Source organism: Typopeltis vanoorti, chromosome 25, assembly GCF_054136105.1.
Source record: "Typopeltis vanoorti isolate ZY-2024b chromosome 25, IOZ_Tvanoo_1.0, whole genome shotgun sequence".
Taxonomy (NCBI): domain Eukaryota; kingdom Metazoa; phylum Arthropoda; class Arachnida; order Uropygi; family Thelyphonidae; genus Typopeltis; species Typopeltis vanoorti.
This window is the reverse complement of record NC_143573.1, coordinates 975,662-988,501: the sequence shown is the minus strand read 5'-3', so window position 1 is coordinate 988,501 and position 12,840 is coordinate 975,662. Positions and strand designations below refer to the sequence as shown.

The following is a 12,840-nucleotide window of genomic DNA, read 5'->3' as shown; positions in this document are numbered from 1 at the left end:
TGCAGAAAGCTATTTTAAATCTAAATGAGACATCCAAAGATTATGGTATGATAATATCAACGGAAAAATCAAAAACTATGGCCTTTAAAGGACAAGATCCAGCAAGAACTAAAATAGTATTAGATAACAAGATCTTAGAACAGGTGAATTCATTTAACTACCTAGGATGTATGATCACTTATGAAAATGAAAAAGATATAAACATAAAAATTGCAAAATATTTAAAAATAACAGGAGTAAACTCTATATTTAAACCAAACCTAGTTCAAAAACAAACCAGGCTAAAAAGTATACAATACATTAGCCCTACCGGTCTTAATGTATGGAAGCGAAATCTGGACCATAAAACAAAAAGACAAACAAAGATTAATAACAGCAGAAATGAAGTTTATGAGAAAAACTGCAAAGTATACCCTATTTGATCACAAACGAAACAAAGATATTATGAAAGAATTAAACCAAGAACCAGTAATTGAAAAAATTAAAAAATATAAGCATAGATGGATGGAACACGTTCAAAGAATGAAAACAAAGATTACCAAAACAAGCCTTAAAGTACAAGCCATTAGGAAAAAGAAAACCAGGATGTCCTCTTAAACGATTCAACGATGACTTCTAAGGCCGGAACAGACCATACTAGGCCTAAATCCTTGATACGTATGATGATGATGATTTTATATCCTGTAAAATAAACTAGTCAGAAGAATTTACAATCATACCTCGGTTAACATTACCTCTGGTAACGAAGCCTCGAAGAGGCTTCGTTACCAGAGGTAATGTTAACAGAAATTGCTGACTTCGTGACTAAAGGTAACGAAGTCAGCAATTTCAAGCCCCATTTTACGTAAAAATATTAAAATTTTAAGGTCAACACCCTGCAATCATCTGATTGGCTAACGTGATGACTCATCACGTACTCCCAAGCTGTGGGGTGGGGTTGTTTTAACAGTTTCACACGTCCTCCGTGTCATTTAGCTGTTGCTTGCACTTTGTGGAGTGTGTTTCAGTGTGGTGCATTGCAATAAATGACGTATGTTCTCTTATAGCATTATTGTAGGTTTTGTAAATATTAATATTTAGTTAAAATGTCAGAATCAAGGAAAAGAAAAGCAATTTCTTTAGAAACTAAATTAAATATCGTATAGCATGTTGAAAGAGGTGAAAGAAAATCTGATGTGGCACATTCTTAGGATTATTATTCTTTGGATCAAATGCCTCTAGTGATTTTAAATTAAAATTGTTATTAGTTTGCCATTCGGAATATCCGAGGGCATTAAAAGGTAACATAAAGATGAATTTACCTGTAACATGGAAAGCTAATAGAAACGTGTGGATTACCAAGGAGTTATTTATTGATTGGTTTGTTAACCATTTTTATCCAGAAGTGAAACGGTATTGCCAAAGAAATAATTTTGAAGAAAGAAGAAAACGAAAGAGAAAGAAACATAAACAATCAACTTTAGATTCATATTTTAAAATGTCGTGATTTTATCTTCGTTAGGCATGTAATATTGACTTTTTATGTAATAAAGCTTTTCTTTTTTCAAAAAAAGTCTCATTTTCTTTATGTATGAACGTATCCCTATTATGGCCATAGTATTTTTTACCTTTGAGAATGAAGTTTCGGTGAACAAAGTAATTTCGTGGAACGCATCCTCTTCGTTAATCAAGGTATGATTGTATACAATTAATAGATGTAATATATTGGTCTCATAACCTTAATTGCTTTGACCATAATTCCAAATAACTAAAATTCTACATCTGCTCAGTAAAGGAAAAACATAAAACATGGTATAACAATGCGTTTATTGTGATTATGTGTTTACAGTTAAAAACATAATGAGAATACAGTATGATCAACAATATAATATAATGGTATTTACTGGATTGACACTGGAAAGATTTTTCATATGGTAGAATGAATGGAAGGAATAATAATGAAGATAATAATCAGTAATTAAATGCAGATTTTGATAAACTATTGTTAGTCGTTATCTCTCTTTCTCTACATACTCCTTCTAACTGTGTTCCTATGTGTCTCTTTCATTAGTTATATTCTGTACTAATCTTCTGTACTCTAAAATAGTGGGCAAATGAATTTCATATGAGTAAATTCTAACTTTGTTGCTGCTGTTCTTATTCTTTTTTGATTGATTCTCACTTTCACTACCACATCTTTATCTCACTACCATATCTAAGAGCCGCTTGGGCTATTATGTTACATATCCTTAGTTTTTTATCTTTTTGTCATCTGTTTTCCAGAATTTCTTTTTATTATTCCATTCAATCATTATATTTGAGGTTTTTTTTTTTTTTTTTTTTTTTTTTTTTCAAATTCTAATATATTATTTCCCAGACACATGATTTCCATAAATTGTTCAATAATTTAGTCACCGTTAAAATTTAATATTCTAACATCTTTGCTACACATTCCCATTGATTTTATTTTTGATACAGGGATTCTTAAACTGTATTGTTTTGTAATTATATGTAGTTGCTGTACAATAAATAATACTTCCTCCTCTGATTAGACAGCAATACCTGATAACCTATATATAAAATGGCATTGATCTTATAATTATTAGTATATCAGTGCCATATGCTAGCAGGTGATCAAGAAGGAAGGAACCTGTTGATTTATTTTTTAAACAATCAACTATTCAGACTTATATGCTGGTTTGAACTCATTATGGGATTTAATGGAATAAATAATAATAATAATATAAATAAATACAGCCATGGGCTCTCCCCCCCCCTCTTCTAGCCAATTATTATATGGAGCATTTTGAAAAACATGCTCTTACTGCTATTCTCAAACCTTCTATCTGGCTGAGATACATCGATGATGTGTTCTCTATTTGGCCACATGGCTCAGACATATTAGACTCCTTCATCTCAACAGACAGTACTGCAGAATCTAGTTCACTATAGAAAACCCACCCACACAGGTAGATACATACACAAACTTTCCCATCATCCCCCTCTTATGGTGTTATCAAAAACCCTTGCCTTTCTTTTTTTGCCTTTCTTACCACACTAGTTACCATTCATGTGCCTTCAGGTCACCTTTCTCCTTCAATTCCCTCCACAGTTGTTTCTTTTTTTGCAGCTCTAGCTTGATGGTGTTATCGATATATTTAACTCCCATTTGATTATTCTACCTAATTCCAGGTATGCAGTCTGCCATTACCTCCCTTAAACACTCCTTTAACACTTCCCATGCACTAACAACATCCAACCCTTGCAGTTTTACATGCCATGGCACCGATCCAAGCAATCTCCTAAGCTTGTCATACTTACCAGCCCGGTAATTCCACATATACCCCCTATCTTAACTGAAAATTCTGTACGTTTAGCTACCTCCCCACCAATTGGTGGCAACGTGGTCATATTCATTATAGACAAATTCTCAGATGCAGTTACTAAATCGAGCACTCTCAAACCCTAGTGTATTCCATTACATGCTGTCTCAGGTAATTATTCCTTAGTAACTGCATAAAATCCATTTCCTTCCTCCCACATGCCCTCTCCTCCTTCCAATCCATGTTACCATAGTTGACATCCCCCATAATAATTACCTGTCTTCCACTCATCGTATGCATAGGCAAACAAGCTCCATCATCTTTTTCATCCCCTGGTCTATGGCAATATCCAACATTTTGTTCTGCTGGCCTCAATCTCACACCAGATACCCTCAAATATGCTATCTTTTCACTGTCCTGCAGTCAAACTTCTATTCTCTTTGGTTGCAGTTCATCAGCTATCATCAATTACACTCCTCCCTCCCATCCTCTCTTCACATTCTATCCCACTAAGTGTATCATCTTCTGTTAGCAATGTCTCACTAATGCCAATAACCTTTGGCCAGGATGAGCCAACCAGTGCCAAAAATTCCTCCTGCTTGTTCCTAATGCTTGTGGTATTAAGTGTACATAAAGTGCAAGAGGCAATTTAGGCCCACACCTATCTTGAGCTTTGTACTAACTATCCCATTCTGGTTTGTTATCAGTGATACTAACTTAGGCATATTATATACATTATACAGGCGTGATGGGTTATATTTGAATAGCTTTGGAGTGAATGCACTGGAGAAACTGCTGATAGATGGAAGTGCAGTGTGTAATGCAAGCAAGAAACCAGAAGTAAGAGATGAAGTGAAAGATCAGGAGACTGGTATTGAAGAGGCAGAAGTGCTTGGCAGTGGAAACAGTAGTAGCATGAGAGATGAAAAGGATGCAAGAGGAACGGGGTAAGCCTGGGTTCACAGGGAGACATGCCATAGAGAGAAAGTGGATGTTGAAAGTAATAGTGAATGTGTGTATGGAGATGGAGTATGTTGCAATGTGAGTGAGGAAATTGAAACTGAACGGATATACAAGGGTTGGTCTGAAAAGTTCTTGGCCTAACAATGAAAAAAATTTATAATCTCAAAATTATTTTTATTTTTCAACATAATCTCCCTTAAGACTAATACATTTATTACAGTGATGCTTGAGCACCATTATTCTGTCCCTGTAGTGGTTCTCAGTAAGATCTGCAAAATATACCTCTACAGCTGCAATCACCTCTTGATTCAAAGAAAAATGCTGACCAGTGAGGAAGAGTTTTAGTTTTGGGAAGAGACAGAAGTCAGAGGGAGCCAAATCTGGGGAATAGGGTGGATGTTTCAACAATTTATAGTGCAGATCCATTAATTTTCCCATTGCCGAAACACTTTTATGGGCAGGTGCATTGTCCTGATACCATGAAAACCATGAAAGGTGATTTTTTTTTTTTCTTTTGCAAACAGGATCTTTTCTCACGAATTTTTCATCTAGTCTGGTTAAAAGATCAGAATGATATTCCCTGGTTATTGCTTTACTCTTTTCAAGATAATTAATAAACAAAATGCCTTTAACATTCCAAAACACTGATGCCATGACCTCTTCTTTGGTGCTGAACAACTAGCTTCTGTCCACTGTCTTGACTGCTGTTTGGATTCTGTTGGGTAATGGTGAATCCAAGTCTCATCCATAGTAATAAATCGACGCACAAAATCAGTTTTATTCTTGTTAAAACGCTCCAAGTACTGTTTAGAGATTTTCACGTGAGTGAGTGCGTTTTTGATCTGCTGTGAGCAAGCGTGGCACCCATCTTGTGCAATCTTTTTCATGTGCAGTTCTTCATGCAAAATATATTCTACATGTTCTTTTAAAATGCCTATAGTCTCAGCAATTTCACACACTTCGACTCGCCGGTCCTCCAATACTGTATCGTGCACTTGATCAATGATTTCTGGTGTTGTTACACTTTTTGGACATCCTTCATGTGGATCATCTTCAAGGATGATACGGCCACATTTAAACTCTGTAACCCATTTCTTAATTGTTGAAAATGAAGGAGAAGAGTGCCCATAAACTTTTATGAACTTCAAATGAATTTCTTTTGGCATTAAACCTTCTTTTGCAAAAAATTTTATAACCATATGATATTCAATTTTATCCATTTCAAGGGATACAGACAACATTTTTGCTTCAGACATCTGTATAAAACAAGCTACTTGATAGAATGATTTGCAGTTTCACTTGGATGCTTATGACAGATGTACTTACGTAGAAAAAAAAATCTTGCAGATAGTGTTGCCATCTATGGTTGAGGCTGAGAACTTTTCAGACCACCTTTGTATGTGGTAAGTGACGATAAAGGTGATTGGGGCAGGTGTGGTGAGGAAATCACAGTTGCTTGGATAGGACTGGTTATAGGCCTGAAAATGAATTACTGTGTTTGTTTACAAAAGCCAGAAGTATCAGAAATAAGGGAGATGAAATGGTTTCACTGATTGAGTTTGTTCATCTCCAAATCATTGGAATAATTGAAACATGGCTGAATGAAGATGATATCCTAATAGAAATGGAAGGCTACAGTATTTTTCATGAGGATAGAAGACAAGAAGGGAGGAAGAGTACTGCTGATGATAGCAGGGAAATTATGTCCACATAGGGTTCACATGAAAGAGGGAAATAGTGGCAATGGTTATGAGGCGATATGGTGTGAGGTGGTGGTTGACAGGATGACATATTTAGTTGAGGGTGTTGCTATAGGCCAGGGAATGTGGAGGGTGGTGATGAAGAAATGTATAAACAACTTGGATTAGTGAACAAAGTAAGGGTAATTATTATGGGTGACTTTAATTATGGTGGTATAGATTGGAATGAAGAGATAGTATTTGGGAATAAGAAAAATGAATTTCTCGAGTTCTTGAGAGATAACTATCTCAGGCAGCATGTAAAGGAGGGCATGCAAAGATTGAGAGTTTTAAATATGATCATTTCATAAGAGGATGTAATTGTGAGTGGGATTTCACACTTTCCTCCAGTTAGTAAGAACGATCATGAAGTGATCACCTGGATTGTGGCTAGCCATATGTAGACTCGTATTAAGAAAGGATATATGTGGAAGTACAAGGCTGGTGATTATGAAAATCTTAGGAGACAGCTTGGAGCTATAACATGGAATGAGGAGTTGAATGGTTAAGAAATAGATGCTGCTTTGGGGACAAAGAAATACAAAACAGCATCAACGTGTGAATGTATTCAAAAGGCTGAATAAGATAGGTGTAAAATGGATAAATGAGCAGCTGTGGCATGATATCTGGAAGAAGAAGAAGAAGGTACTTTGGAGGCAGTACAAGCAGAATAATGGTAATGATTAGTTATATGAAAAGTATAAAGAACAAGCCAGGAGAGTGACTCAATTACTAAGGAAAACAAAAGTGGAGTATGAGCAGAAATTGAGCTTTTATTTTCTATTCATCTTCACATCCCTGGCTTATCAGTATCTTGCAGTCCAGGTACATCTGTATGATATGATGTATATCAGGGGTATTTATCCCGCCGATCGCGGAGCGATTTTTGGTCAATCTCTTGTATATTCCTCCTTACTTACAAATTTAATTAAAACTGAAAACATAATATTTTATTTATCATTATTTTGTATTATTTTTAATTCGCTTTAAGTGTATTGCTATTGTTTATTTATTTTTCGTTAAAATTGTCAAATCAGTAATTTTCTTATAAGTCCGGGTAAATGAATTAATTTGGATCAGTGGAAGTCAAACAGCGAGCTGAGTGAATACGATTATAAGCAAAGTGTAAAAACTCAATTGTAGCTTAAATATTAAATATTCCAAAGCACATTACATCGATTTTTTACTTAAGTTAAGTCCCATGTGAATATTGTAAAAAAAAAAAAAACTTTGTCTCGGTATAGTTTGTATTAGATGTTTTTTTTGTAAATAACTCTTTTGAAGTTAACTGTATATACTGCTTTAATAAGAATATGTTAGAGTGTTAAAAACAAAGGCAATGTTTTTGTCGAAGCTGTACATGGCGGCATTAGAAAGATTGTTATTGAAACTTGTATGTATGAGAAAGGCTTGCAGGCTCTAAGTGTAAACATCTCTGATGTCAGTCAGAAAGAGTTCAAACAACTTTCCGATGGCAGGTAACTTACAATCAAAAGAAAGCGGAGGCTTTCTTTTGATTGTAAGTTACCTGCCATCGGAAACAAAAGGCGTACCGAACTTCAAACTTAAGATGAAAGACTCATACCGATTCTTTGGGGGGTTGCCAAACTTCATGCGAGGTCTCAGAGGAGGCTTAATAAAAAGGGACTGAAGCAAGCAGAAGGGGTCCTGGTTCCAGAATTGCTGTCAGAGAGGAGGCTGCCCAGTCCAGAGTCGCCGTCAGAGAGGCTGCCCGGATCCAACCTGCTTGAGAGAGGAGTTTCCCGCTTTTAGAAAGGAGCTTCTTGGTTCGAGACGTTGCTAGAGAGAGAGAGATTACTTCTAGGCTGCAGACAAAGGTTTCAAATTGCCGAAAGGAAGAGTTCCAATTGCTGGAGAAAAGTTTCCAGGCCAGAGAGGGATCCAGTTAGCAGTTGGCGGAAGTTCTAGCTGTTGAAATGCCAGAAAAAGAAGGCAGTCATCCAGGCATTTTCGGCGAGCCCAAGCAGAGGAGAAAAGGCAAGGCAAATTTCCCGAAGCACCTTCGCTCGTAAGTTTTTCTTTTCGCCGAGGGAGAGTAACCTTTTGCCAGAACTGAATGAGCCCACAGCCCACTACGTTCCCGATGAGATGCAGCCGAGCCAAAATTTCCTGAAGAAGATCTGAGACTAAAGAATTGCCATAGAACTTTTAGTGAAAGACTTTTGACTGAATGTGAGATACAGAGCCTTTGTAAGTTCAAAACTTTTATATAATTCCTTATAGTTGATGCAAGAAAGACTTAAGATATATGTTTAATAGTGTTAGGAAATGTCCATAAGAGAATCAATTGGCATGTTAGAGGTTGGTATCAAATGTGTAAAGATAACTTAACACAGATTTAGGTAACCTCTTTACGAGTAAGCTTAGAGATTAATAAGTAAAAATTTGTAAACTGAGAGTAGGTAACCTTATGTGTTAAACAAAGTATTTAATGTTGAAGAAAGAAGGTTCTAATTTTTGCTAAAGAGTTTTTATAGATGGATAGAGAAAGCAATCTCCCTAACGTTAAAATTGTGTATATTTCATAGTAATGTAAATAATTGTCATTTGACGTTCTTGTTGAAAGAGTGCTGCCTGTTTATTTATTTACAACTACACCGTTTCTAAAATAAATCGGACTTGTTGAGTGGGAATCTAAGTGAGTTGGCCAAAGTGTGAAATTAAGATAAAGAATAGACCACGACTGTTTGTGAAAGTTTTAATGTAGGAATTTGTGTTAGAGAGAGAGAGAGAGAAAAAAAAAATCTACCAGCCGTATGTTTGAGTTCTTTTTGCTAATCAAAGATATTAGTGGCACAGTCTCATTTTAAATAAGTTTTCTAATATCTCAGGCATAAGACTCATAATGCAAAAGGTAGATCAACATAGCACATAATAAGATAAACAAGAGAGATTCTGAGAGAGAGAAAGCACGCACAGCAAATTAGAATAACAGACAAAGTATAGAGTAAAAGACATCACAAGTAATTAATAGAAATTACAAGTATACAAAGTTAAATAAGAATAAAAGTAGACGTATAACAAAAGCACATCGTATGCGTTTCGTTTAATTTGAGGATAATCATGAGTGTATCAAAGAAATCAAAGACATCATTTTCACAAGGCATGGGAAATGGATTTTTACTTTACAATGGTAAATGGAAAGTGTTGTTGTTTGATTTGTAATTCATCTGTAGCAATTCGAAAAAAAGTTACTATTGAGAGACATTTTTGATCGCTACATGCAAAATATGATGAAGATTTTCCCCCAAATTCTGAAATACATAAATCAAAAATTATAAATTTAAAGGCAGGACTTTCTGGACAACAAAATATGATTTTGAAAGTAATAAATAAACCAATATCAGTCACTATTGCATCTTTGAAATTGTGTCATTTATTAGCAAAAGCAAAAAAAGCCTTTTACTGATGGAGAGTTAATAAAAGAATCGTTTCTTGCAGCAGCAGAATCTATATTTTCTGATTTTAAAAATAAAACTGAAATCATTTCGAATATTAAAGATTTACAACTTTCCATAACAATGGTTATGAGAAGAGTTGAAATTTTAAGTGCCGATCTGAATACTCAGTTAATGTCAGACATTCACCAGTGTGTTGCGTTTCATTACAATTTGATGAATCAAACGACTTCACTGATATTGCTCAGTTAATGGTATTTATTTGCATGGTATATCAAGATTATTCAAGTAAAGAAGAACTTTTGAAAATTATACCATTATTGGGAAGGACTAGGGGAGAAGACATTTTTTTGACATTTGATGAATTTGTGAAACAACACAAACTTTCACTTTTTAAACTTGTGTCTATTACTACTGATGGTGTTCCTGCAATAATAGGTAATAAATCAGACTTCGTTTCATTATGTAAAAACGATGACAGATATCCATATTTTTTAATGTACCACTTCACCAACAAGTACTGTGTAGTAAAAGATTAAACACAAAAGATGTTTTGGATATTACATTTAAAATTGTAAATTCTGTTCGAGGAAAAGCCCTGCAACGGCGGTTATTTAAATTACAGGCAGATGATGATAAGGAACTTCTGTTGTACAATAATGTTCGCTGGCTCAGCAGAGTCAATTTTTAGAAAGATTTCTTGTATTAATTAACGATATAAAAATTTTTCTTGATGAACAATGAGATATTTATCCACAATTGAGTGATAAAAGATGGTTGTTACACTTATCATTTTTAATAGATTTCTGTATGAAATTAAGCAATTTAAATTTAGAGTTACAAGGTAGAGATAAAAATTTAATTGACATGTTAAGTTGAATAAAAACTTTCCAACAATACTTACTTTTATTAAAGAAAAATATAAATGACCACGAATTTAGACATCTCCCATATTTATTAAAATTTTTTGAACAAAATCAAGAAATGCTTCGCTATGATTTAAAAGAATTTATTCGTGAAATGGAATTAGTTGAGGAAGAAATAAATTCAAGATTTAAAGATTTTAATTAAACTGAAATGATTGTATCTTTTATCAATAATCCATTTCAAGAAAACTTGAACATCACAGAAATTTCAAATAAAATTAGTGGGCTGTTTGATATAAACCAAGCTGAAGTAGAACTTGAGATAATAAACATTCAGAATAGTTTACATTTAAAATCAATAAACAATGAAGTCATTTGGAAGTATGCACATGAAAAATTCCCAATATTAACTGATATTGCGTGAAAAATTCTGTTGTGTTTTGGATCGACATACTTGTCGATCTGCTTTTTGAAATATGAACGTCATGAAAAATCAATTAAGAAACCAAATTACAAATGATCATTTGGATGATTGTCTGCAATTGGCCACTTCGTCATATCAACTTGACTTTGAAAATATTGCGAGGTCCAAAGAATGCCAAATTTCACATTAACTTTTTTTTTTTTTTTTTTAATCAACCAGCATTTCCTGTAATTTGTGAGTTTGTAATCAATCTGTTGTTTTTCTAACTTTTGTTTTCCAAAATAGAGAAATAAATATTTTATTCCAATATATATATATATTTTTTGTTGTATTAAAATAATTAAAAGTGATAAATAAATTTTTAAATACACAAATAAAGTTTTTAGTTGTGTATTTTTTTTAGTTGTTTATTTGTGCGTAATGAGATATCAGTTTTAAGTTGGAGGAACGTGTAGATCGCCGAATAACTTTTTATAGAAAAGCAGCTCGTGTAGTAAAAAAGGTTGAACACCACGGATGCATATCTTGTATACTTTCATTCCAAAGGTTATACACATTGCCACAATGAATTAGCTGTCGTTATTGTTTTCCCAAACAGCTGGATATTCCTGCTTTGTACTAGTACTTATAAGTACCCATGCAACAGCAGTCCAAGTACAGAGTCCTGTAGCAAACAACTGATAACTGCCTTTCTCCTTGATTCATTTCCACTAGATTCATTAATAGCTGTCCATCAACTGTCATTTTATCCATATCATTATCTTCTTATCCATCTATATATGCTATGAGTTTCATAACTGGATTCCATGTAGTATCCCTTCATATCCATTTGCATAGTAGTATCATGGTGTGGATGTTTCCTTCATCCAACTTAGCTATTCATTTATTGTAGAAATTGAGTAAATTATTAAGACAAGACTTTCTATCCTTCACATAGCTATGCTGTCCCTAGTAGAGCATCATATTTCTATCTACCTATGACATTTCTATGCAACCATGCTTGATTCTACCAATAACACAGTCCAACACAATTTTTGCTGACTTTTATATGAGCCTTGTTTTTTACTAATTTGGGTGCGCTGATTTCAAATATCAAACCCATTTTTCTCTATCATGTCAGGTTTTTCCTCTATGGCATTTTCTTTTTGCTAATTTGTAAGTTTTTGATAGTTTTAAGGAGGCAGTACTATTTAGAGGATCAAAAAAATCGCTTTTTTAATATTATTTTCTGAAAGTATGTACTTTTAAAAATCTGTTCCTAACTTTTTATCAAGAAATTCAAAAAATTCCCAAAGATATAGCCTATTATTCAAAGCAATGCGCAGATCAGAATTGGAGCGCTCACCGCTCTCGCTTGTTGGTAAATGAATAAATGCGTAAGAACCTGCAACGGCACGTATACTGGCACTTTGAATGCGAGAGAGGCCGATAATTAGATATATAACTACTTAACAATATTCATTAAAAATTACAAGAATATTTATAAAAAAAATAATTTTACTTACACATGAGTTTCAGGAATAAATTTTTGTTTGTAGCAATTTCTGCTGTGTGTTCTGTTTTGGCAATCCCTTTGAATACTCCAACAGTAGTCGGCCATCATGTGAGAATCCCATCTTCCTTGGTACCAATCTTCTATAGTTTTTAAGTCTTGATGAAATCTTTTGCCTTGTTCATCTCTTACAGCACCTAAATTCTTGGGAAATCTATCAAGATGACTGTATAGGAAATGAAGCTTTATGCTCATGTTGCAACCTAGGAGCTGGAAATTTTCAAGCATTGTTTCCATTAGATCTTTGTAATTTCACGCTTTTTTGTTTCCAAGAAAATTATTCGCAACCATTGTAAATGAAGTCCAGGCCTCTTTCTCAATTTTGTTCATAGAGTTGATGAAATTTGGGTCTCTCATTAAAGTTCTAATTTGCGGTCCATCAAATACACCGGCTTTAATTTTTTCATAACTAAGTCGTGGAAATTTTTCACATATGTATTGGAAACAGTCACCTTGTAAATCTAAAGCTTTAACATACTGCTTCATAAGACCTAGTTTGATGTGTAGAGGTGGAAAAATGATTTTTTCTCTGTCGATTAAAGGTTGATTTATAACATTCTGTTCTCCAACATTTA

The 12,840-nt window shown here is 34.0% G+C and overlaps 1 protein-coding gene across 4 annotated transcripts in view; it reads left to right on the top strand.

Moving 5' to 3' along the window:
• The window catches only part of LOC150092475 (membralin-like), a 452,321-nt gene that overhangs the window by 212,935 nt on the left and 226,546 nt on the right, over nucleotides 1-12,840 (top strand). The gene's annotated exons all lie outside the window — the stretch shown is intronic.